At 51.7% G+C, this 22,004-nt stretch overlaps 1 long non-coding RNA gene across 1 annotated transcript in view; it reads left to right on the plus strand.

Annotated features, from left to right (window-relative positions):
* Window positions 1–760: 760 nt before the first annotated feature.
* Window positions 761–22,004, plus strand: part of LOC142598266 (uncharacterized) — a 128,166-nt gene continuing 106,922 nt past the window's right edge. Inside the window, exons 1-2 of the long non-coding RNA XR_012832554.1 lie at window positions 761–920; window positions 3,365–3,683. This is a non-coding gene — a long non-coding RNA (uncharacterized LOC142598266). The remainder of the gene's footprint in view (window positions 921–3,364; window positions 3,684–22,004) is intronic.

Here is a 22,004-nt window from a genome sequence, read left to right on the forward strand (position 1 = left end):
TTCTCTTGGGACTGTTCAATGTGCTGCTCAGCTCAGTTTGCTTCTGCTTCATTGGCCTACAAATCCAAATCCCCCTAAATAATTCAGCAGAGCTGCTGCACTACAGGTCTAAATAATTCATCCCGGATCTTTGAGGAGGGAAATGTGGTTACATCACCCTTCAGAGCAAAGCTTTTGGGGCTCTTCCACTCTCTTCCAGAGCAAAGTTTCCCTCTGATCAGGCCAAGATGCTCCTGTTGTCAGGGCTGTCGGGAAAGGCTAAGGGCTTCGAAGGGACCTGGATGCCAAGGGCTGGGCTCCCTTTGCTGTGGGCACCCAAGGGTGGAGGTGTTCAGGGCAAAGCCTGGCCTCAGGCAGGGCTTCCCAGGAGAGGGGAGTGAAGGGGCAGCACAAGGGGCTGCTCCCCAGGGGGCACCGGAGCTGGGGAGCGGGCTGTGCCATGGGGGGCTGCACCCACGGGTGACGGCATCGCACAGGCTGCGCCGGCTTCTCCCCTTCTCCCTTCGGATGTTTGGGATCTGGCTGCGCAGGGAAGGAGGTGGCTGAGACAGCCTGGTCCTCGGGCTGCGCGAGGGGAGGACATCGGGGAGGACAAGGGAAGGGGCAGCGGTCTGGGGGGGGGGGGGTCGAAGCTGTCGAGCAGCCGCATGTGAAACACCCGTGTTGTGTTTTCAAATCCCTTTCACCGGAGATGACTCTCCCACGGGGAATCATTGAGCAACTCGTGTCAGCAGCCGGCTGATTTCTCCATGAGCAGACATATGTGCCTGCTTTTCCAAGGGGCTGTTTAAATTAAAAATTCCCCATTTGTGGCCGGGGCAAAGCAATGATCATTAACCCAGCTGGGGACAGCCCAGCTCCGGAGGGTGACCGTGGTACCCACACAGTTATCCCTACATGTTTCAGTTTCGGTGCTCGGTGTAAGTAGCACACACTGTACACGTATCATGCTGAAAGCATTTTGCTTAAATATTTATGAAACCCTTCCAGGCCTGAAGTGCAGCCAGCTCCAGAGGTGTGCAGAGCTCCGCACCCGGCACGAGATGGGGGGTAGCTGGGGGAGTTTTTGGGGGTGATGCTGTGCCACATCAGGCAACGGAGAGCTGGATGGTTTTGTGACTTGGAACGAAGCAGGATGCTGAGAGATGCTTTTCCCTACGCTGCCAGTGCAGCCCCAGCCTGTGTCCTGGACCCCACACCCGCCCCAGTCTGCACCCCAGACCCCAAATGTGCCCTGGCTCGGGGAGAAGGGAGAAATGCAGCCTGGGGTTCAGACTGGGCTCAGGGTGACAACGTTTCTTTTGGAGGAAATGGGGGTGACAGAGCTTGAGCAAAGACAAGGAAAAAAATGATTATGCCCTTCCACCGGTCAGGCCCTTTTCCTTTTCCCCACCAGTAATGCCCCACTCTGCAGGCTGCAAAAAAATCACCTAAATCTCCAACCAGTCTCCTTAAATTCCCCATCCCTTTCTCCTCTGCATCCCTGCGATAAAAAGCTGCCGTACGGCTCCTTTCCCCCTATCCCTTCCTCCCCGCTGGGGGGCTGGGCCTTGGCCTTATCTCCGCACGGAGTAATTTGATTTTCACGGCGGTGGAAGCATTGGCAATTACCACAATAAAAGATGAGGTTTGCAGCCAAGCCGGTGAGCGTGGCGGGGCTGACACCTCCATCACCCCCCCCCCCCCCCACCTCCCGTAGCTCAAGGGTTCTCCAGCCTCCTGGGCACGTGTGAACCACGCACTGGGGAATATTTCCCCCAAAAAAAGACAAGCAGGGAAGTGTCTCCCCTTCTCCTCCTGCTCCTTTGCTCTGCACATGGGATGGCAGTGGGACGTGTTGCTCTCACGGTCCCCTGGGGATTGGGGCTGAGCCGGAGTTGCGGGAAGGGGATGCTGCTGCCCAGGGGCCCCGGCACCCCACGCTGTGGCATGATGTCTGCAGCAGCAGAGGGGGTTGGACGAGGTCCCCGGGTTTGGGTTCACACGGTGCCATTTGCTCCGCATCCCGACGGGGACATGATGCCCCTCGTGCTGCCGCCTGGCCCGGCCGCTCTTTCCCAGGCGCGCTGCTGCTTGTGTTTATGGCACCCATAAAAACCAAATGCGCTTCGCAGTTTAGCTTCATATATTATAAACTATAATCCAAACCCCATAAAGGAGCGAGTCCTTTGCATAATGATCACATACGTTTCTTTATGTGCTTTTATAGCGTGCCAGGGCTGTGGTTACATCAGCTCTCCACCTCGCAGATATGCAATTAGAGCAGCGGGAGGGACCGGTCGGGGCTCGGTGGACTGTTCCCTGTGGAGCCATCGGTCTCTCTGTTGGAGGATGAGCAGAGCCGAGGGCACCCAGCAGCCTGGGGGGGGGTGGTGGGGTCTGCCCTGGGGGGACCCAGCTGGGCTGGAAGAGGGGAGCTGCACTGCCACGGGGAGGGGAGCTGCGCTGGACACGGCTGCTGCAGGGATCCCTTCCCAAAAATGATGCTTTGATGCGTCCCAGGCTGAGTTTTGGGTCGGGACTGGAGCACGTGGGGTTATTTTGCCACACACTAGAGAGAATCATGGTGTTTGTACAGGGCAGGAGACCGCGAAAAGATGCCAGGAAGTATTTTTAGGGAAGTGGGTTTTTTTCTAAATCGTGACTCAGCCCTTGTCTCTGCTCCAGTACAGTCACGGTTCAGGACTCCTCAGACCTGAGCAGAGACGAGGCCGTAGCAGTCATCGTGCAAGGGGAACGGGTGATCTGTTAATTTGGTGCATGCAAAACCCCCTTGCATTTACCCTTGCCTGTGCCCACGGTTGGACCCCACACCCCGCTGTTGCTGAGGCTCCCGGGGGGCTCTCAGCAGTTTTGGGGCATCGGTGAACCCCAGCTCCCTGCGCAGGGTGACGTGTTTATGGCGACGAGATAGAAACCAGCCCTGTGGAGCAGGGAGCATCCACCGCTGAGCTGAGAGGAGAGCTTTCCTAACGAAGTTTTATCCCAACTCAAATACAAGATGTTTAAACTGGGTTAAAAGGCCCCACGGGGACGGTTTGGGGGATGCAGCGTAGTTCGGCGTGAGAGCCCCCCGTGCTGCTTTTGGGGAGGAGCTGGAGCCAGCAGCGCACGTGAAATCAGCTTCAGTGGGGGCCAAGAACTTGTCTCCACCATTTGTTTATTTATTTTGCCTCGGTGTGAAATACCGATTTGGCTGCACTCTTGCAAATTCGAAGCCCTTAAATAAACGTAAATCACTTATAAACGCAAGCGCTAAGCCAGGGATTTATTGAAGTGGGGCCTGCATAAACACAGGTATAAACTGGTTTCGCTAAATCAGGGCAAAACCCGAAGCAGCTATTTTTCTCTGCTTTTTCTCCAGAGTAGTTTAAACCAGTTTCAAGCTGATTTAAGCCAAGCCTAGTCAGGGGAAGCAGGAGACTGACACTTTCCCCATCCTTCCCTGGGCAGCCAGGAGAGCTGCCTCTGCTGCAAACAGCCCAGTGACCCATCGGCAGCTCTGCCGGCTCCATCTCAGCTCAGTCCCGACACGAACCTCCTGGATTTGCACTTCTACCGACGATAACCGTGCCCAGGTACCAGTCTCGAGGCTCAAGAGCTTGTAAGGAAATGCCATTTTTTACCCCAAGAGCCCACCCCAGCAGTTGCAGCAGCAACGGGCCTCTCAACCCAGGGCTCAGGTGCGTAAGAGCTGGTTTTTGGGAGATGGGGGATGCCCACAAAAGCAGAGCCGGCAGAACCGAAAGGGTTAATTGGGAGCAGAGGGCAATTAGGGAATTCCTGGCACCTGGGGAGCACCCAGGGGTGGTGCAAACGGGTGGGCTGACACCCATAAGAGGGCTCCTGGGGAGCACAGGGGGTTTGGCTGCAGGTGGGAAAGCGGCAGAGGTAAGTGTGCGTGCTACTGGGCGGTCTGTGCTGTTGCTGGGGTTGTTACCTGGCCGGGTTAGGGCAGGCATGGGTGGGACTTTGCTGTTGTTCCTCCTGTGAAGGCAGGACAGAGTGGTCCCCAGATGCAGAGCCACCTGAGTGTGTGGGTGTTGTTCTCTGGTTGGGAATTAACAGCCCAGAGGAAAAAAGAAAACAGAAATAAAGATGTGAACCTTTTTCCTGGCTTTCTGCATGCTCCCCCAAGCGTGGGGAAGGGAGATGCGGTGCAGCTGTGTTGCAGGTGGTGGTTGCAGTCTGGCCTGTAGCCTGGTGCTCTCCACCTTTTGGAGCTGAGGGAGGATTTGCAATACAAAATGCCTCTTGCAAAAGGGTCTGTTGTTTTCCCTGCTCAGGGGACTGCTTGTTTCTGAAAAGCACCAGGGGCTGTGATGTTTCTGGAGCAGGATGGGTAGTTTGCCCCGTTTACTTGCGCTTGGCAACTCTGTGCAGCCAGCTGGTTCATGGAGAGACAACCCTGGGAGGGGGCAGAGCTGAGATTTTTTGCTGGAAGCCTGGTAAAAGGCTGGTACCTTGTGTGAGGAGGGGCTGATGGGGGGGTTTGGGGGGGCACTGGTGCTGGTGTGGAGGAGCTGGTGCTGCCCAGGCTCTGTGGCTCCCTGGCAGAGCTGCTTTGGGATGGATGTTCCATCGGCTCCAGTCATCTCGAGCCTTTCCATAAAAACTCTAATTATTGCTCATCCTGCGGTAAAGATTTGTATCCTCTTGAGAGGGTCCATCTTACTTAAAAAGCTGTGTTTGGAAGCTGAAAAGATGATTATGTGGGGTTGTAGAGGTGGGGACAGGCAGGATTTTGCTGGGGAGGGAGTGGGATTTAGCAATTTTGCGCTTGCTGTGAGCTGAGAGGATTATGCTGCTGGCTTTGGCACAGCTCTTGGGTTTGGATGGTCTTGGGCAAAATATTTTCCCCCTTCTCGTCTACTCAGTCCCTACTGTACTTGTGGGCCGTCTCCTATATCTATGCTGTGTTTATCAAGTGGCAGCAGGTTAAAGACAGTGTTCTAAGTAAATCCCAGTTTAGCCTGGAGCAAGCTGAGTGGCATCTGGTTTGAGTGGTCCTTGTTGTGTACTGTGAGATAAAATCACGGCTGTGCCTTGCCTGAGTGGGAGACGCTGGAGGAGAAAACAGGATTGCTGACAAGATAAGGTCTGGCTTATCTATGCAGAGTGTGACTTGAAGTCAGTACTCAGCCTAGACAGCGCAAGAGGTAGAGAAAGCTGATTTAATCGCTTAGTCACAAGGTAATTTTGTCAGAATGTCTTTTACATGTAATTCCTGGTTAATTCTGTTAGCAGAGCAATGCACTGAGCAGAAACCTGATGTAGTCAGGGGTGGTGAGTTTGGTCTTAAAGGGTTTATTGAGGCGAGACTCCAGACGTGAGCATGGACTGTGGCACCTTGCCCCTGGATAGGTGTTTCCTTTTCCTTTTATTTTTAGAACTTGAAGGAGGGAGAGCTGAGGGCCAGATTGTGCTGCATTTCCTTACCCAAGCGTTTGCTCCCTGTTCGAGTGAGCAACGAGACAACTTGCACAAGCACCTGCAGCCCAGGGCTCAAGGTTTGGGTGCTCGCAGCTGCAGGACTCGCCTTGCCCACAAGAGGCTGCTGGTGCTGTTTGCAAGCATCCCTAATGCCACTCTCCCTTTTTTTTTTTCTCCCCCCAATTCTCACTCTAAAAGAATAACAGCAATGAAACAAGACCAGAGCAGTAAGGAAGAAGCTGTTTCCCTTCCAAATGTGCAAGGGACTTGGGTGCTTTTGAAATGTGTGTGGGGGTCAGCCCGGGGGAGGGTGCTGGGACGGGGCAGGATGGCCCCACCGGGGTCTTCCCTGGGGAGAACTGAGGGGGAAAACGCCTCGGGGCCTGGGGAATAGGATGAAAGTGGTCCTGGGCAGGGACTGAAGGAATGGGCTGGGTGGTGGTGGGTGAACAGGGCTGGTGTTGAGATCCTGCATGGCTGTGGCTATGCTTTTCCATGTTGCTTGGTGGTTTTTGTAGTGTTTTGACAATCTGGGACCTATGTTCCCATGGGAATGTCCTGCTGTAAGGGGGGGAGGAAAAGCCCCATTTTGAACCACTCGGCAGTTGAGTGGCTCTACTTAAGCCAGGGGAATTGGAGAGCCTTGATGTCCACAGCCTCTCAAGGGAGAGCCGGTACCTGGAAAGAGGCAGAGAGGAGTGGTTGAGTATCTGGTGGCTGAGGCTATACGGGAAGGGCTGGCCAACCTCCTCCATCCGTCCTGGCCTCCTCCTTGACTAGTTTTGGTCCTACTCCTCATGCATACTAAAATGTGTTTACAGTGTGTGTTATTTCACATCAACAAACCTCATTCCATGCCAAGGGGCCTGCTGAGAGCCACCTGAGAACGGCACCACTAATAAATGGAGCTCATGCATTTTGCATGTGAATAGTTTGGGTTGGATGATTATAAAGCAGCAACACCCTGTGCTGGGCTTTGTCTGGTTTTCTCCTGCCTGTCGGTAGCAGCTCCTTGGATCTCATATTCCACATTAGCTGCGAAGTGATGGCACAGAAAGGGGGAGCATCAATCCTAAAACCAGAGTGTAATTAAAAATACTTTAGCTCTTTACTCCTGCAATCTGCTCTGGACATCGGTCTTTGCATTCTTCCAGTGCTGGGCCAGGAACTGCTGGTCTTAAAACCTGTGTCCTCCTGTAATCAGCAGTCAGGCTGCCCCTCGGTGCCTTTTCTGTCCTGCCCTATCTCATTTCATCCATGAAACCTGGCGTGGTCAGTCTGTGAAATCCCTGTGGACGTTTATCTTTTAAATTGTTGTGGATGTGCCTGTGCATTCAAGCAAAGGAGGAATGGAGGCAAACCGAATGAGCATTTGAGGTTCAGCCTACCTTTTATGTGGTTATAAACGAAACACAAAGGCGATGCTGCAGATGGTAATCCTTGGATGGCTTTAGAAAAGGCTAGCTGCTATTGAGAGGCTTTCTTGAAAAAGCTTAGCTGGCCCTTCAATTAAAAAGGGCCGAGCTGCTGTACCGGAGCAGGTCACTCCCTGGAGCTCGCTGCGAAGCCTGGAGCCCCCGACCCCCTCGCCCTGCCGCTGCGTGGCCACCAGTGCCCTTGGGTGCTGGGTCCCCAGAGCGGTGACTCCCCGAAACCCCCCAGAGAGAAAAAACTCTCCTGGTTTCCCAAGAGATTACATCATGCAACAGGTAATTTAATTACTTTAATAAGAACAATCTAGGAAATTGATTCATAACTAACTTAAATTTCGCAAACATCAAATGTCATTTTCTTTTTTTAATACTGATGCATATTAAAGTAATTAGGTTATTAGCGAAAAACCCTTGCTATTCCTGGGAACACAAGCATGACTAGGATGAAACATCTCTGACACCGGGACAGGTTCTGCTTTCTGACCTTGGCCAAGCCCGTGGGCTGGCAGTCGCTGCGGGCAGCCTCTGCCCCTTTCACCGCACAGCCAGTGCTGCGCTCTGCTGCAGGTTCCTTGCGTGACCTTGGCAATGTCAACTCACCGCCTTCTCCTCCATTTTCCAGCCTCAATCTTTGTTTGTCATGCCTGCACTCATGGGCATGAGATGGTGCCTTGCTCCCCGTTGGGAGATGCCCCTTGTCTTTCCGTGGAGATGCGCTGTGGGTCTGCCACCCCTCAACCTCTTCCAGGGACCCTCTTCAGTGCCCGGGGCTGGGAGGTGGCTGTGTTGTTCAGAACATAAGTTGGTTTCTCCTGGCTCTGCGTTGCGTCGGTCATCGAGGAGAAGCCAAGAGCAGAGTTCAAACCATCTGCCCAAGCTCAGAGCTTCCAACCCGTCGGCACAGTGCGGAGCAGAGTTTAAAGCCGGCCAGGTCCCCCAACTCCTCCCCAGCAGTGGTGACTAAAAGCCCCTCTAATTTCCTTGCATCTCATTGTGTATTGATGGCTAGGGATGTCAGGTAACTATGGCAACTCATTGATTAGCATCCAGCCCCTGTGAAATGAAGAACATGCAGCCATAAGAATTACAAATGATGCTGTATTGTCTGCTGCCAATAGGCTGATTACTGCCATTTTCTGCCAGGTAGATCAGCTTTTACAGGCAACCCGGTGGTGTGTAATTACCATGCTGTGATTGATGCATTGCTATAGTTACTATCTGCTGTGTTCCCTGACTAATAGTTTTTAAATTCCTCTTCAGATGGAAATGCATTGCCTGTAAATGTGAGAGGCAGAGGTCTACAGAGCCAGGAGATTCATCCTGAGAGGAGCCAGTTTGGGTGTGGAAAAGTGTCTTGTAATATAAAATGTGGTGGTCAAGTGTGGCTGCTGAGGAGTCCGTGACTGATGTTCAGACCTCGGTGCTCCGAGTCTGTCCTGGAAAAAGGGATCGGGTAGATCCTGGCTCAGATCTGGAGGACTCGCAGATGGGCTTTGCGTCTCCCGGGGTGAGGATGCCCGGCGGTGCTGCAGACCTCTCCCTTCCTCTTCTCTCCCCTGTGCGTTGCCTCCAGTGTTTAGGCATCTGCATAACCTACACAAAGTTAAAAGGGGTTTGTTTCTTTTCAGACCGAGTGCAGCCAGGGTAATTTAGTAGAAAAATGTCATGCTAATGCAATTCAAAGTTCAAATGATCTTTCATTTTGAGGGAAAGGAGAATGTGTGTGCAGTCAGAATGTTAAAACCCACTACTTGCCCTGCAATTCAAATAGAAATATGAGCTTTGGGGGATACATAAGTCACATGAAGTACTGTGAGTGAAACACGAAATGAGTAAAAATGATCCGGAAGCCGTTATTAGCATTGCTGGGGGGCAGATCCAGCTCAGAACAAGTGTAGCGGCAGTCAGAAGCGGTGTTGGAAAGGAGAAGTTTGCATGAAATTACAATAACACGGAAATAATGAGAAAAAGTTATCAGTAAGACGTTTTTCATATTAATATCTAAGTGTTGCAGCCCAGGTGCTCCTACTACCCCTCCCCTTTCCAATCCCCGTCGATATTCGGGCAAATACTTAGTTGAAGAGCAGCATGTTGTAACGAAGCTCTAGTTCTTCTGCTAGGGCTGAGGTTGGGAGCTGCGCCTGGTGGTAGCTGCTACTACAGCCCTGTGAGGAGGAGCTCTGCTCAGCAGCCGGGGAATGCTCTGGGTTGGAAATCCTCGGGATGGCGTTCTGCACGGTGGTGGCCATCCCCTTGCATTTGTTAATGTGCTGAAATCTCAAGGTGAAGGTTGCTGTTGAGGTTTGAGAGCCTTACCCCCCACAGAGCCAGGAGGGAAGCAGGCCCTGGTGCCCGGCCAGCTTTGGGAAGGGTCACCGGAGCGCAGGCAGAGCGGTTTCCGTAGAAAAAGGGCTCCAGCAGGCAGCGGGCGTTAGCAGTGGGCAGCCGTCCTCTGCAAGGGAGAAATCCTGCGGGTTTGGTGAAAATCAGCGACCTGCCCTCTCCTCTCTCTTTTGAAGTGGAGGAAGGGGCAAGTTATGTGACATTGAGGGAGACCGTCTCTAAACAGAATTATTCAAGCATCTCCAGGAGGCAACAGCAGCGCTTTTAATCCAGGAGAAACCAGCGGAGCCTCTGCTGCTGCCTGCGAAGCTGTCAGAGGAGACTCCAGAGGCAGAAGTCCTCCCGTCTCTCCTGAAAATTGGAGGCGAATTCCCTGGCAGTTACAGAAAACCAGCTCTCAGCTTCCATTGTTTTTATCTTCCCTTCGGAACGTTGTCCTTTGGGTCTCCCCAGCTCTCCCTCCCTCGTTCTTCTCTCCGTAGTCATCCTCCCAATGGCAAATATTTTCAGCTCCGTGGTTTTATTAGCACTGACAGAGGTTTAACACTCGCATAAAGCTTTCAAGACCCATGATTAAAAGTCAATAGTGGGAGCGTTCTCTGGCCTGCTTGGGGAAGGAAAGCGAAGGGAAGACGGCAGGGAAAGCATCACCCAAAAGAGATGGGAGAGACGGGGCTGAGCAGAGGCTGTCGGTCAGCGGAGGCTCGGGGCGAGCGACGTCATGCCACCGAAGCGGAGAGGGGTGGCTGGGGATGAACTGAAGCGTGTTTTACAACAGGGAGGGATTCAGCCTGCTGTTTCGATAGGTTTGATGTTAGTTAAAATAATGATCAGTAAAACCCCCCTACCTGGCAACGCAGGGGAAGTCCGTCTGGTGAGAAAACTTAGGAGTTGTGCTTAAAATGCGCGTCACTACTGAAATCCCCAAGCGGAATTGTCTTTACCTAGTGGAGTTGTAACCGTGTATAGCTTTGAGGCTTCCGAAACAGTTAAATGTGCGTCCGCAGAAGGTATTACCGAGGTAATTGGGCTATAAACTAGTACATACACACCAAGGGTTTCTGTCTGGTGATACCCTGGTAATCTGGAGAGCAAAATTTGATTTTGTATAATCCTGGAATGTGTGTGTTGCTGAATTCAAAATTTTCTCAGTGGTATTGTATGTATCTGAAAGGTAATGTAATAGTTTAACAAGAAACTTTTTTATTACAATCCTGCATTTAGTATAACTCTTCCCCGAGTCCTCTGGATGATTGTTTGCAAGTATCTGATTGTTAGAAAGAAAAGGTAATTGCGGAAAGAAAATGAGACTCAAGAAAACTATTCTGGAAGTTGAGCAGAGTTGTGGCGTGAGCAGCAACATGGCTGATTGCCTATAGTTGATGAAAATCATTTGCATATTCCAATTTTTCTCATTGCATTTGACATTTGTCTGCCTCTCTCCCCAGCATGTGAAACCATCCTAGGTATTTTTTATGGCCTGAAACAGGAAAATCAATACCCTAGTGATTTTTAATCCCCTAGGTTTTGTGTCTGTGTATATATATGGTCTCTGAAACGTGCCTGGCTCTTCCCCACAGCAGGGAGAGGCAGGATCCAGCTCAGATGGTACTCAGTACCGCAGAGCCTCACACCACTTTGAATTTTCCTTTACAATAATCCATCGGGGCGAGACTGGACGTAAACATAAGACGACACAATTTCTAACCTAAAGACTTTAGGATCAGCTTTAATAAAGGTGTTTCAACATCTGGCCCCTCCTGGAAGCAATGGAGGAAGAGTCCTTGCCTTGCGCCGTCTGGTTCTTACGGGTGGGACAGACGAGGAATTTATAGTTAGGGAGTAGAGGAACAGAAAAAATACGGAATAATAATACTTGAGAGCAGCGATGTAAATGGCTGTTGCAACCCACTGCTTGAGCCTATATTTCTTGTGCTCTAAAACGCCGAGCTGTAACTGTGCGTGTTGTGGGGGAGCTGGATGCGGTGGGGGCTCTGGGAACCTCTTCTTGCAAAGCCTGTATGAGATTTTGTCGCTTTTTGGGCTTGGCAAACTGCTTAAACGCCTCTGGGACTTTCTCTCTCTTTCTGCAGGAGGAAGATAATATTTACTGATCTGTCCTATCGTTCATCTTATTGTGGCTGGTATGATAGGGCTGTCATAAACATAAGTAATATAAACCGAGCTGAGACGGGATGTTTTTCACCTGGTATTTCATATTATTGTTTTCTCTTTTCATCATCACAGAGCTCGTTGTTATTATATCATGGGTTTTAAGTATAATATGGTCTTTTGGTTTTGATCTGTCTCAGACAGACAGAAAGGAGGGAGCTTTCTCCAGGCTCGGGAGCGGCAGCTCCCAGGGAGATCACAGCGCACGACGGGGGTGGTGATCCTGCTGTGTCCCGCAGCTCGAGGGGACAGCTTTTGTAGTGCGGGGTGATGTTTCTCAGGTGGAGCTGAATGAAGGCGTCTGGCTGGGGTTTGTAAAGGGCCTGCCGAGCCTTGGCTTGACTCTGCTGGAAGTCTCTGCGAGCACCCAGCTGTGCGTGCAGATGTTTAAAGGAGGGTGGTGTTTGAGAAACCTGGACTGGTGCTCGGCTCAAATCACTGCTGATGCACTTGCTGGTTGGGAAACTATCCTGGCACCAAAGCAGTGGCATTTGCAGCCTCCGGGAGTCTGAATCCAGGGATGCTTAAATAAAATGGTGCTTGTTTCTGGTTAGCCATGAATTTTTTTGGGAAAAAAAGTGTTGCTGTAGAAATCCAGACTGCTTCAGCCACTGTGCTGGCAGTGAAGCCGTGACTTTATGCATAATTATCAGTATGCTGGGGATAAGCAGTCTGTGACTGAGACTGACCCATGGAGGCGGATCCTGTCCGAAGGAGTTTGCAGCAAAACTGTCCCTGCCTGGATGGAGAGCTGAAGAAAAATGCCAAGTTTGGCTCAAGAGGAGGGGTGCTTCAGGGAACACTCCCGTGTGCCTGTCCACGTGTGTGCGGGGATGCGAGGGCAGATTTACAGTCTGTTTAGCAGCGCTCATCACCAGGGATGTTTATTGGGTGTGAAATGCGTTTGTTCCTCAGATAACACAAGCTGTTTAGTAGCAACTGACTTATGCCAGCAGCACTGCCTATGCCATTAGTGCCCTCGGCGGATTAATTACGGCGATATATATACCCCTCTCTTCAGATGTCTCCAGAGCGGGGTGTTTGTAAATCAAGCGCGTGTTTATTGTGGGCAACTTCTCCAAAGGCTCGTTGCCAAAGGAAAGGGAGGGGAAAAGGCAGCATCAAAACACAGAGGTAATCTCTGCTCCAGGGGGGACAACTTGTGTGGGAGAGTTGGGTCTGCGTCACCAGAGGTTCAGGCCTGGAAGTGATGGATGTAAGTGGATTGGGGAAAAAAAATACTAATTTACTACTTGAGCTAAAACTCCTTGAAAAGTAGAACTTAGTAGCTTAGCTCTGGCGGTAACAGATCCTAAAGCACTTCGTGGCGAGCGCTGTGGATTCTGCTCTCGTACCACATTAAATCCCAACTAACTCCTCTGGACTGACGATTAGATCACCAGCCACAGCGACAAGGCTTGAGGCGCTTAACCAGAGTGGAAAAGTAGTTTGGCTGAACTCAAAGGCTTTGTGAAGATAACTCAGTATTGATGACTTTCCAGTGAAAGTGATTGCTTATTGAAAGGATGACTTTGTTAACTTCTGCAAAGGTTTTATTTCATTTTGACATTTTAGCCAAAAGTCTTAAATATTTGGAATGAAATGATAATTTCCAATAGCAAAATTATCTCTTGTACAAGACAAGACTTCAGAGATAAGACTGCAGACTTCAAGTAAACCGGTGATACCCAAGGCCGTTTGTCATTGCTCTGCAATGCCATCCCTTCTCTCCCTTCCCGTCGTCCTTCCTCCAGCCCCACCAGGAGCAATGCAAACCTGCATCCCCAAAGTGCATGGGAAATATCTCCTGCTTTTGCTAGACATTCATTTCTTCGTGGAGGGAAGAATGATTCGTGCTAATGACACTGTTCCCTCCTGCCTTTTCCTTCCTCCCTCCCCGTCCAGGTAGGCTGCGTGTTGGTATCTCGCTTTTACTTAATGACTCTCATCTACAGAGGAAGTTCCCAGGCAGAATTCGCGAGCAGCGGCATTATGAATTCCTCCTGCCTGGCGATAACTTTTTTATTAGGTTTTTATTCTTTAGATAATATATTAAAACCATATTTTTTGCCAAGTTTGCTTCTGCTCATTCCTTGCCCTTGAATTTCCCCCTTCCCTCCTCTTTTCACCTGAGTGGCATTTTCACTGGAGATGTTTAATACGGCTCTAATCCCCTGATTCCCTGAGGTACACAAAAGCAGCTTTACGAACCCATAAATCCAGAAAGATAAAGTGCATTTTTATTAGTCGCGTTGCCATGAAAGTACAAAAAAAGTAGTCTAATATGAAACAGTCAATAACAAATTTGCCTAATAGTTCCGCTTATCATAGCGAAAGCACTCGGAGAAAGACTCTGCCGGGATGCCGGTGGTGGGGAGCGATGCTGGGATGGAGGCGAGCAGCCCCAAGGGCTAGGAGCTTCCCGCTGGGAGTTAGTGGGATGCAGGGGGTGTGAGACACACCCCCCCCCCCCCCCCAAGCATGGCTTTCTAGCACAAACCTCTTGGTCCAGGTGATGCATTTGCGGATGACCGACTGATGGATTTGCCTGGTTATGTGGAACAGGCTTGTGCGTGGGTTTGGGGTGAGGTGAGCGGAGCTGCGCGGATCAAAGCCGTGAGCTGGAGAAGGGCTGCGGCCACTCCTGCCCGCAGTCTGTGTGCGACCCCGCTTGCAACACCAGAGCTGCGCGTGGTGGGGGTGAGCTAGCGAAGGCACAAAGCAGTGGTGCTGGCCAGGAGTGCAGAGCAGCCGGGGGGGCTCTTCCCGCTCTGGATTTGTAACCCCTCTGGCCCCAGCCCCATGTCAGGGCTCTTCATTCCGAGGGCAGCCTGCCTGGGGCTGCCGGCGCCTGGCTTTGCTCGGCACGCGTGCAGCCCCTGCGGCAAACACGCTCGCCAGGAGGTCACCCAGCTGGTTTGCGGGTCGATGTAGCCTCTGCCTCCGAGCTGTGCTGGGCACTGAGGAGCAGCCGCTCGAGAAGAGCCCTTGTTCTCCATCCCCGCTCACAGCATCACCAAGACCCTCTTCCTCTGACCTTTGCTCTCCCGTCTGACCTTCTTAGATTTTTCTTTTGCCCCGAAGCCCTGGCCTGTGTCACGACCTGTCGGAAAGAGCTGTTTCCCGGGGTCCCTAGTGAGTTTTCGCACTTGGCCTTCGGCCTCGCCACAGGCTGGGGAGCCGGGGCTGCCGAGCAGCACTAGATGGCAGGAGTCAGTCATGCAAAAGGATGAGGGTTGTCTCCCTCTGAAAATACACTTGAAGCTGCTGAGATGGAAATCTGCCAACTAACTCAGAGCTGGGTGGACCAGGATGGGCTTAAGCGGTGAAAATCCCTTCTCCAGCCAGACTTCAGGATTCTGCCTCCTGCCTTTCCCACAATCCAGGAGTGCCCTGCTCCAGGATGGTGGGATTTGGCAAGGCTTTACAAACCAGGGCTATATTTGCTCGGCGAATCTAGGCTCGGATTTTGGATGTGTTCAGAGTGCTGGTTTGGATGGAGGATTGTTGGGTGGGGTGGATGTCTGATTTCTTTGGAGGATGTGTTCATGGAAAGCTGTGGCCAGGTAGCGCTGTTCCTGCCTCAGAGGAGCATCACCCGAGTGGTCCTGAGAGCTGACCTGCAAAAGCAGCAGATTTTTACACACACATCCCCATTCTCCATTTAGATGTCATCTTCACCTGCCCAACAAACTTGCCCTTGCTTAGATGTTTTTTTTTTTCAGTTCTGCCCACTCAGCCCTTAATTTCCAAATTAAGGAAAGCAAAGAGCCAGAGGAGCCGGGTGTCTGCTGAGACACTTTGCTGCATCTCCAGCCCGTGCCCATCCCTCCCGGTACGGCACAAATCGGCACCACCAGCTCTGCGGTTCAGCCAAACAGCTATTTAAGTGAGAGGCACACGGAAACACTGTATTGCTCTAAGTCTCGTTATAACTTTTATCTTGCTGCGACTTTGCTTTTAGAGATGCTCTCGGTGGCTGGCAGCAGCTGCAGGCAGCAGCAGGAAGGCAGCAGCTGTCACATATCCCAGTCCCTAATGGGGTTTCCTATTGAGCACGTGCCGGTGCTGCTGTAACCTTTTCTGTAGGCTGTGCTGTGATATTATCGGGCCAGAAACCTGAGTGAGAGACAGATGATGCAAAAATCAATCTCCGGAGCACCTGAAAGAGAAGATTGGTACCAAATGTTGTAGCAACAACAAAAGAAACAGTTTCTTCCTCAAATTCTTTGCCTTGGAAATTCCTCCTGGGATGGAGACGAAGAGTTGCTTTACCTCTTCTAGGCTGAAGTAAACAGGGAGAGGGATAGCACCAGCCTGTGCCTCTGCATGCCAAAATCCGGGGGCAGAGTAGCTGCTGCAGAGTAAACATGACAAAGCTGGTCTGTGCTCCAGGGAGGCAAAGATCTGAGCGGAGAGCAGCCTGTCTCCTGCGGCGGGTGCAGAGGAGGCATCAGGCATTGATTACTCCTTTCATCATGGCACAATTAGAGAGGATCGCTAATGATCTAATTGTTCTTCTCATCCCAGCTCTAAGAACTGAGTGGAGATAACCCGTTGGTACTAATCGGGGCTTCAAAGACTTGCTCTGCCAAGTTATCCCCTCTAATACCGTCTAATCTTTGTCCACCAGTAATGGTAAAACAAGCTGTTCCCAGTGCCCGTGTTGGGAGCACAGCCCGGAGCAAGAGAGCAGCCGCCAGCCCAGATGGTGTGAACTCCGCGTTGCTCCGAACCCTTCCAAGGGCCCAGGGCTTATACCGGGGCATGAGCCATCACCTGGTACCTGATCCAGCCCATCGAGCTCCCCAAAAAACCTTCTCCATGCTGATGTACCTGCTGAAAAGCCATGGCAGAGTTTGCAGACACTGTCTCTGAGGATGAGGAGGCACACGTGGAAGGTATGTGGTAAGCTTGAGGGATAAGATTAAAGCTGATAGGAATCACATTGCAGAATACAGGCTTATATCTGCTGCTGATGGGGATGTTTATTTTCAGCGAGGCACGTGTTTCCTCCGGGAAGGGATTAGCCCCAGCACAAGCTCTAAACCTGATGTTTCCCCACGAGGTCGGCAGCTCTGTGTACTGCTCTGGTTACAGGAGTGGTGGTTATACGCAGGGGGTACAGCCATGGCCATTACGCTTTTTTACATAACCTCTCATCTTGTAATAACCCACAGTGATTATAAAGGTCCTCCCTGATTAGAGGTTCCCAGACTTGAGGCTGAGCCCTGGGTCAGGGGAGTAAGGGGAACCCCTGCAGGGATGGGGGTGCAGTGCTGATATGGGGGTGCACCAGGCAGCAGGGCACAGTGACAGGCTGATTTTTGGGCTGGCCCCTTGCCAGAGAGGACTGGCAAACATCTGGGCAGAGGGTATCATGTGCAGGCAGCTGCTTTCTGCCTGAACATCTGTCCCTGGAAAGCATCCCCTCAGATCCAGAGACGTGCAGGCACAAACACTACTCGTCTACAAGGATATTGTAAAGCTTTTTTCCCCTCTGACTCCAGCTGGTGCCTGGGGATGCATTGAAAGACCCTTAAACTGGGAAACATCATCAGCAGGTCATTATCCAGCTGCATTTTTATCCATGCCCAGTGAGAGCAAAGTGGCAAAACAGCTTCTTTTATGAAAGACGGATGCGGCCTCATTCCTCCAACCCCATCTCCTGTCAGCAGCTGGGTTCAGCAGTCTCCTGGCAGCCTCGCACAGTTTCAGCAGGGCTGGAGCTGACCTTTCCATAGAGAGAAGAAAACGAGAGGGGAAGCGGCTCTGTCTCGCACTCTCCGTTCTTGAAGCAGGGGGAAAGCAGACGCCTCCGCAGACCATCTCAGACTGAATGGGAGAGCCAAAACCTGGGGTTAATCATCCAGGCTGGGCATTGACAGAGCATCTCTATGCACGTAAGAGCTCTTCAGGAGAAGCGTAATTTCTCTGCATGTGCACCACTCACAAGAACAAAACAGCTCCCCGGAGCTGGTTGCAATAACAGAATTGTCTTCTGAAGAGAAATCAGAAAGCCAGAGGGCTTTGGAAAGGGCAGTGCAGAGGCTTTTAATGTTTTTCTTCCTTCTAAAATAAAGATGATGTTTACTACTTCCCTCCTTTTCCCTCGCCCATGCAAAACAGATGTTGCTGTGCAAAAGGCAACCACACTAGACTAATTACGCTTCCGTACGCAGTGAGACTGCTGGCTCTGGGAGCGGGGGCACCGGGAAAGGGCAGCGTCTCCCAGCGCAGTGGCACCGGGAGGCAGCCACCTCTGCGAAAAAGCGCGGGTGGGTGCTGCCGGGCACAACCTGCTGCATTTGCAGAGCCCGGGACCGTAACGGCACAGGTGCGGGATGGGGAAGGGTGGGAGGGCGGCTGCGGATCTGGGTGCTTTGAGCATGGTGCTGTCGGGGCGAGGATGCGAATGATGTTCATCAGTCTGGATAACGTGCTGAGCTACTGCCAGGGTGAGCACTAGGGCACCTGAATACCATGGAAATGGCAGGGCTGCAGGCGGGACCCCTGGCTCTTCCCGCCCGTATCCATTACTCCGGCTCACCGAAGGGGCTGGGGGAGGCGTTGGGGGATGCTATGTGGAGGAGATGAGGAAAGTGGAAATTAAGGTATGAGAAAAAAGCAAGGGGAAGAGTAAAAGCAAACGGCGGGGATGAAGGCAAGTGTTGCTAATGTTTGGCAAGGTCTCCAGGGTTATCCCGGGATTGGGGATGATTAATGTGCTGCAGGACTCTTCTCTCTGTGGTCTGCTGGCCAGGCGATCCGTCACTGCCCTGTGATGGACTGCCTGGTTCCCACGCGTCACCGTTTTAAGGTGGGTTATTGATGGCCCGCCTTTACAAACCATTCCTCCTAATTACTTTTTGGCCCAGGAAATAGCCGTCAGAGCTGGCTGGAGAGAGGGTGAAGGGGTACGGCTGCAGGAGATGGCTAAAACCCATGGCTCAGCAAGTCTGTCCCCTCCATCCCAGGGACAGCAGCTCCAGACCTGCCGGGTCCCTTAGGGAGGTGTTTAATCACCGAAGGATAGTGCTGGGCACCAGCCGCGTAGTCGGATGCTCCTAATCAGATGCAGAGGTGCCTCTGAATTTCTCCATCGTTATAAACCTGGTCTCAGCATGCCACGTAATCAGCCGGCGATCAGTGCGGGGTGCCTTGCTGTCCTGCCCTGCCTCCCCTGTCTGCTGACTGATTTGTTACCCGTGTCAGACCTTTCATCTGTGATGGGCAGAGATGCCGGAGGATCCCGTTCTGCCCTTTCGCCCTGTATTTGCTTGCTTGGCACAGAGTTCAGATTAGCTGAGTAAAAGCTGCTGCTGGTTTGATTGACTCCCAGATCAATTAAAGCAGCATGTGGACAGATGGAGGGCTCAGATCCTGAATTTTACCTCAATCTCCTCCTTTCTCCATTCTCCAGGGGCCTTTCAGGTTAATTGCCCTGATCTCTCGCTGCCTTTTCCTGCTAGCCCTGAAGGACTCTCTGGCTAATGTTGCCCTGACGTGGCCAACGCCGCAATGAATCCGGGCTGGGGAGGTGCTGGGGAGGAGGAGGAGGGAGGGAGAGAGAGAATTGATTTGCTCCATCAGGCAGCAGCAGCAGTCGCTGCCACTGTTTAATTCTCAGTTCAAGCCCCGTGGAGAATGCAAACTGCTCCGCTCCTCGGCCAATTTACAGCTGCTGACAAGCTGCTAAACAACATCTCTGTTACGTGCACGTGCGAGTCCGTGGGCTCCTCTCCGGGTGACAGCATGATGCACAGGTAAGGAGTGCGGATGCCGCCGCTATTTCTAATGAGCGCTGCTCGCTGTACCCCGAGCACCGGCTGCCGTCTCCCTGTGTCCTGCGCAGCCCGTTCTGCGTTCAGGATTTGTCTTGTTGGCTTCAATGGGCTTTTGGAAGAGGTTGACAGATGAAAGTTCAGCACAGATGGAGCTGGCGTGGGCTGCCTTTGGATGGCTGAGATGGATGAGGGCGTCGATGGCCAAGCGCTGCCCTTCCGAGCACGTGGATGTGGGTGCCGACCGCCTGCGCAATCCTGCGCGCGGCAGACAGAAGTCGAGCAAAGCTGCGCAAACCCGAAGGGTTGGGGCTGCTCTCATTCGGCATTTAGTGTGCTGTAAGGAGCGTCCTGAAACAACAGCGCAGGAGCTCGGTTGCAAGGAGGATGCTCTCCGGCAGTGACCCAGGGCGTGAAGAGGAAGGAGAGGTTGAACCAGTCTCACTGCTCCGCACCCCAGGCTTATTTTTAAGACCACGTTTTCACATCAGCGCTTATTACCCACCACCCTTTGGGTCTGAGGTTTGCACCTTTCTCCATCCAGCTTTCCAGTGAGCGGTCCCTGAGTGCTTCCAGGGACTGCAGAGCTCCACGAGGCCACGCTAATCACGTTTATCAGCATTAATCCGAGGCTGGAATTAGCTGGTCCTGTATTCAGCAGGGGCCTGCTATTGCATTTAAGTAAATTATCTCCCTAATAATGACAAATCAATTATCAGTGCTGCTTCCAAGGAGAATGCTTTGGCCTACCTTTTTCAAAAAGCAATAAACCTGTACGCTCTCGCTGCCAAAAAATTAGCTGCAGCAATACAACCAAAATAATACAGAATAAGCCAACCGTACAGACAGCAAGTTAATGAATCATCGGTTTTCGATTGGAGGTGCTCAAAACCGGCACAGAACTGAAACATACCCCGAAACCTTGTTGGGTTTTATGAAGATATTAAACTTCTCTTTACATCCTTTTTTCCCCCCCTTTTTTTTGTCATCACGAGCCTTGCTGGGCAGCGAGGTTCGTGGCTGGGATCTGGCCCGTTTCCACCGCACGCGGCTCAGCTACGACCTGCGACGTGGCTAATTGCAGTGGGAGAAGCTGCACGGGGACGCGTCTTTTGAGCATCCCCCGCCCCGCGTCCCCGTCTTGCTGGCAGGACATCCAGTCCCGCCGGCGGTCTAAAAATGGGTCCGTGGGGAAGCTGGGGAGGGTCTGGGGGAAGCCCTGCCAAGTGATAGATCGGCACCAGATGCTGCGGTGATGGGTGCGGTTTGGCACCGGCCCGGTTCCTCTCTGGCGTGGGGAGCTGGAAGCGGGTGGAGGAGAGGGCACCTCTTGCCCGCCGCTCTCCCCCTGCACCTTTGCATCTGTTTGTAGGCTCTAATTAGCAGTCCTGCCGTTTGGGTGGCATGTGGGCATCCATTATTTAGTGGCATTATTTGCCTTGACAGGATTGATGGGATGTTTCATCAAGCAATTAGAAAAAAAACAAAAGTCTGACTTGTTCCAAAATACAAAGGCAGCAGCCAGCATAAATTAATGTGCGTAGTTTTTAAGTGTTTACTACAGCACTGTTTTCTTCCGTCTTCCCACGGGAGATAATTAAGAAAGAGGCTGTTTCTCCGTTACCATTAGGTATCAGGAGATGTTGCCATATCCCCTTAACTCCAGTGGACCTCCTTGAATCTGACAGATGATCAATTTGGCGTATTGCAAAGAGGAGGCTTGTTTCTTTCCACTGTAAGTTTAGGCATTATTATTTCCCTGGGTGGATTGATTCATATTTGGTTGGCTTCATTAGTTGAAATATGCCATAGACCAAATTAGCGCTGAGCTTTCAGCGATCAAGAAGGATGGAGCAGTTTGTTCTTATCAGTAATTGATCATGGAGCTATTAATGGATGCGAATGTATTTGTTCACTCTGCTTTGATAAATAATGGCTCGCTGCTCCCCTGTGATATGATTTGTGCTCGCAGTTCCTCTCGTTGCTGTACAGTCCCCGGGCCACGGGCTGAAGCATCTGGCTAACGGGAGACAGATCTTGTGGCTTGATTTTCTTTTGCTATCGGTTATTGATGGGCAGACTTCCCCAGCTGATTCATCCTGGTGGTTTGCTCCAGCTTTCAGCAAGCTGCTAGGGTTTTTGTGGTCAGAAAGCTGTTTCCCATTTTTGCAATGTGGGTTGATTTTCATTTTAGGATTAACCTTTAGTTGCTGTTCCCGCAAGCTGGAGGTGCTTTGGGAGCTGTGCTGTTTGGGGGTCCTTGCTGGTGCACTTTACAGCCTCAAATTGCTCCAGGGGAGGTTTAGGTTGGATATTAGGAAAAATTTCTTCACGGAAAGGGTGGTCAGGCATTGGAACGGGTTCCCCAGGGAGGTGGTGGAGTCACCATCCCTTCAGGTGTTCATAAAGCATGTAGATATGGTGCTTCGGACATGGTTTAGTAGACACAGTGGTGTTGGGTTGACGGTTGGACTTGATGATCCTAGAGGTCTTTTCCAACCTTAAAGATTTAAAGATTCACTTCCCCTGTAAGGAGCTGCTGAGCTGTAACCGGTCCTGCGCCCAGATCCCTCCTGCAGCCCATGTTGTGCATCCCCACGGGGGGTGGGCACCCATCAGACCTTCAGCCTCTGTGTGGTTTGATTTCTTGGTGAAAATCTTGCTGGGGATGGACCGAAATAGAGGGCTCTCTGTAGCCACATTTATTTACCAGGTGGTTTCTGAAATGTCTAGGAGAAACGTCAAGGACAGCGATCGGGAGCAGAGGCGATGGTTGGGGCTGGGAGCGATTGTGCCTGGGTTTATCTCCGCTCAGTAGCCTTGGGAATGACCCGGGAGC

This window comes from Balearica regulorum, chromosome 27 (assembly GCF_011004875.1).
Source record: "Balearica regulorum gibbericeps isolate bBalReg1 chromosome 27, bBalReg1.pri, whole genome shotgun sequence".
In the NCBI taxonomy this organism is placed as follows: domain Eukaryota; kingdom Metazoa; phylum Chordata; class Aves; order Gruiformes; family Gruidae; genus Balearica; species Balearica regulorum.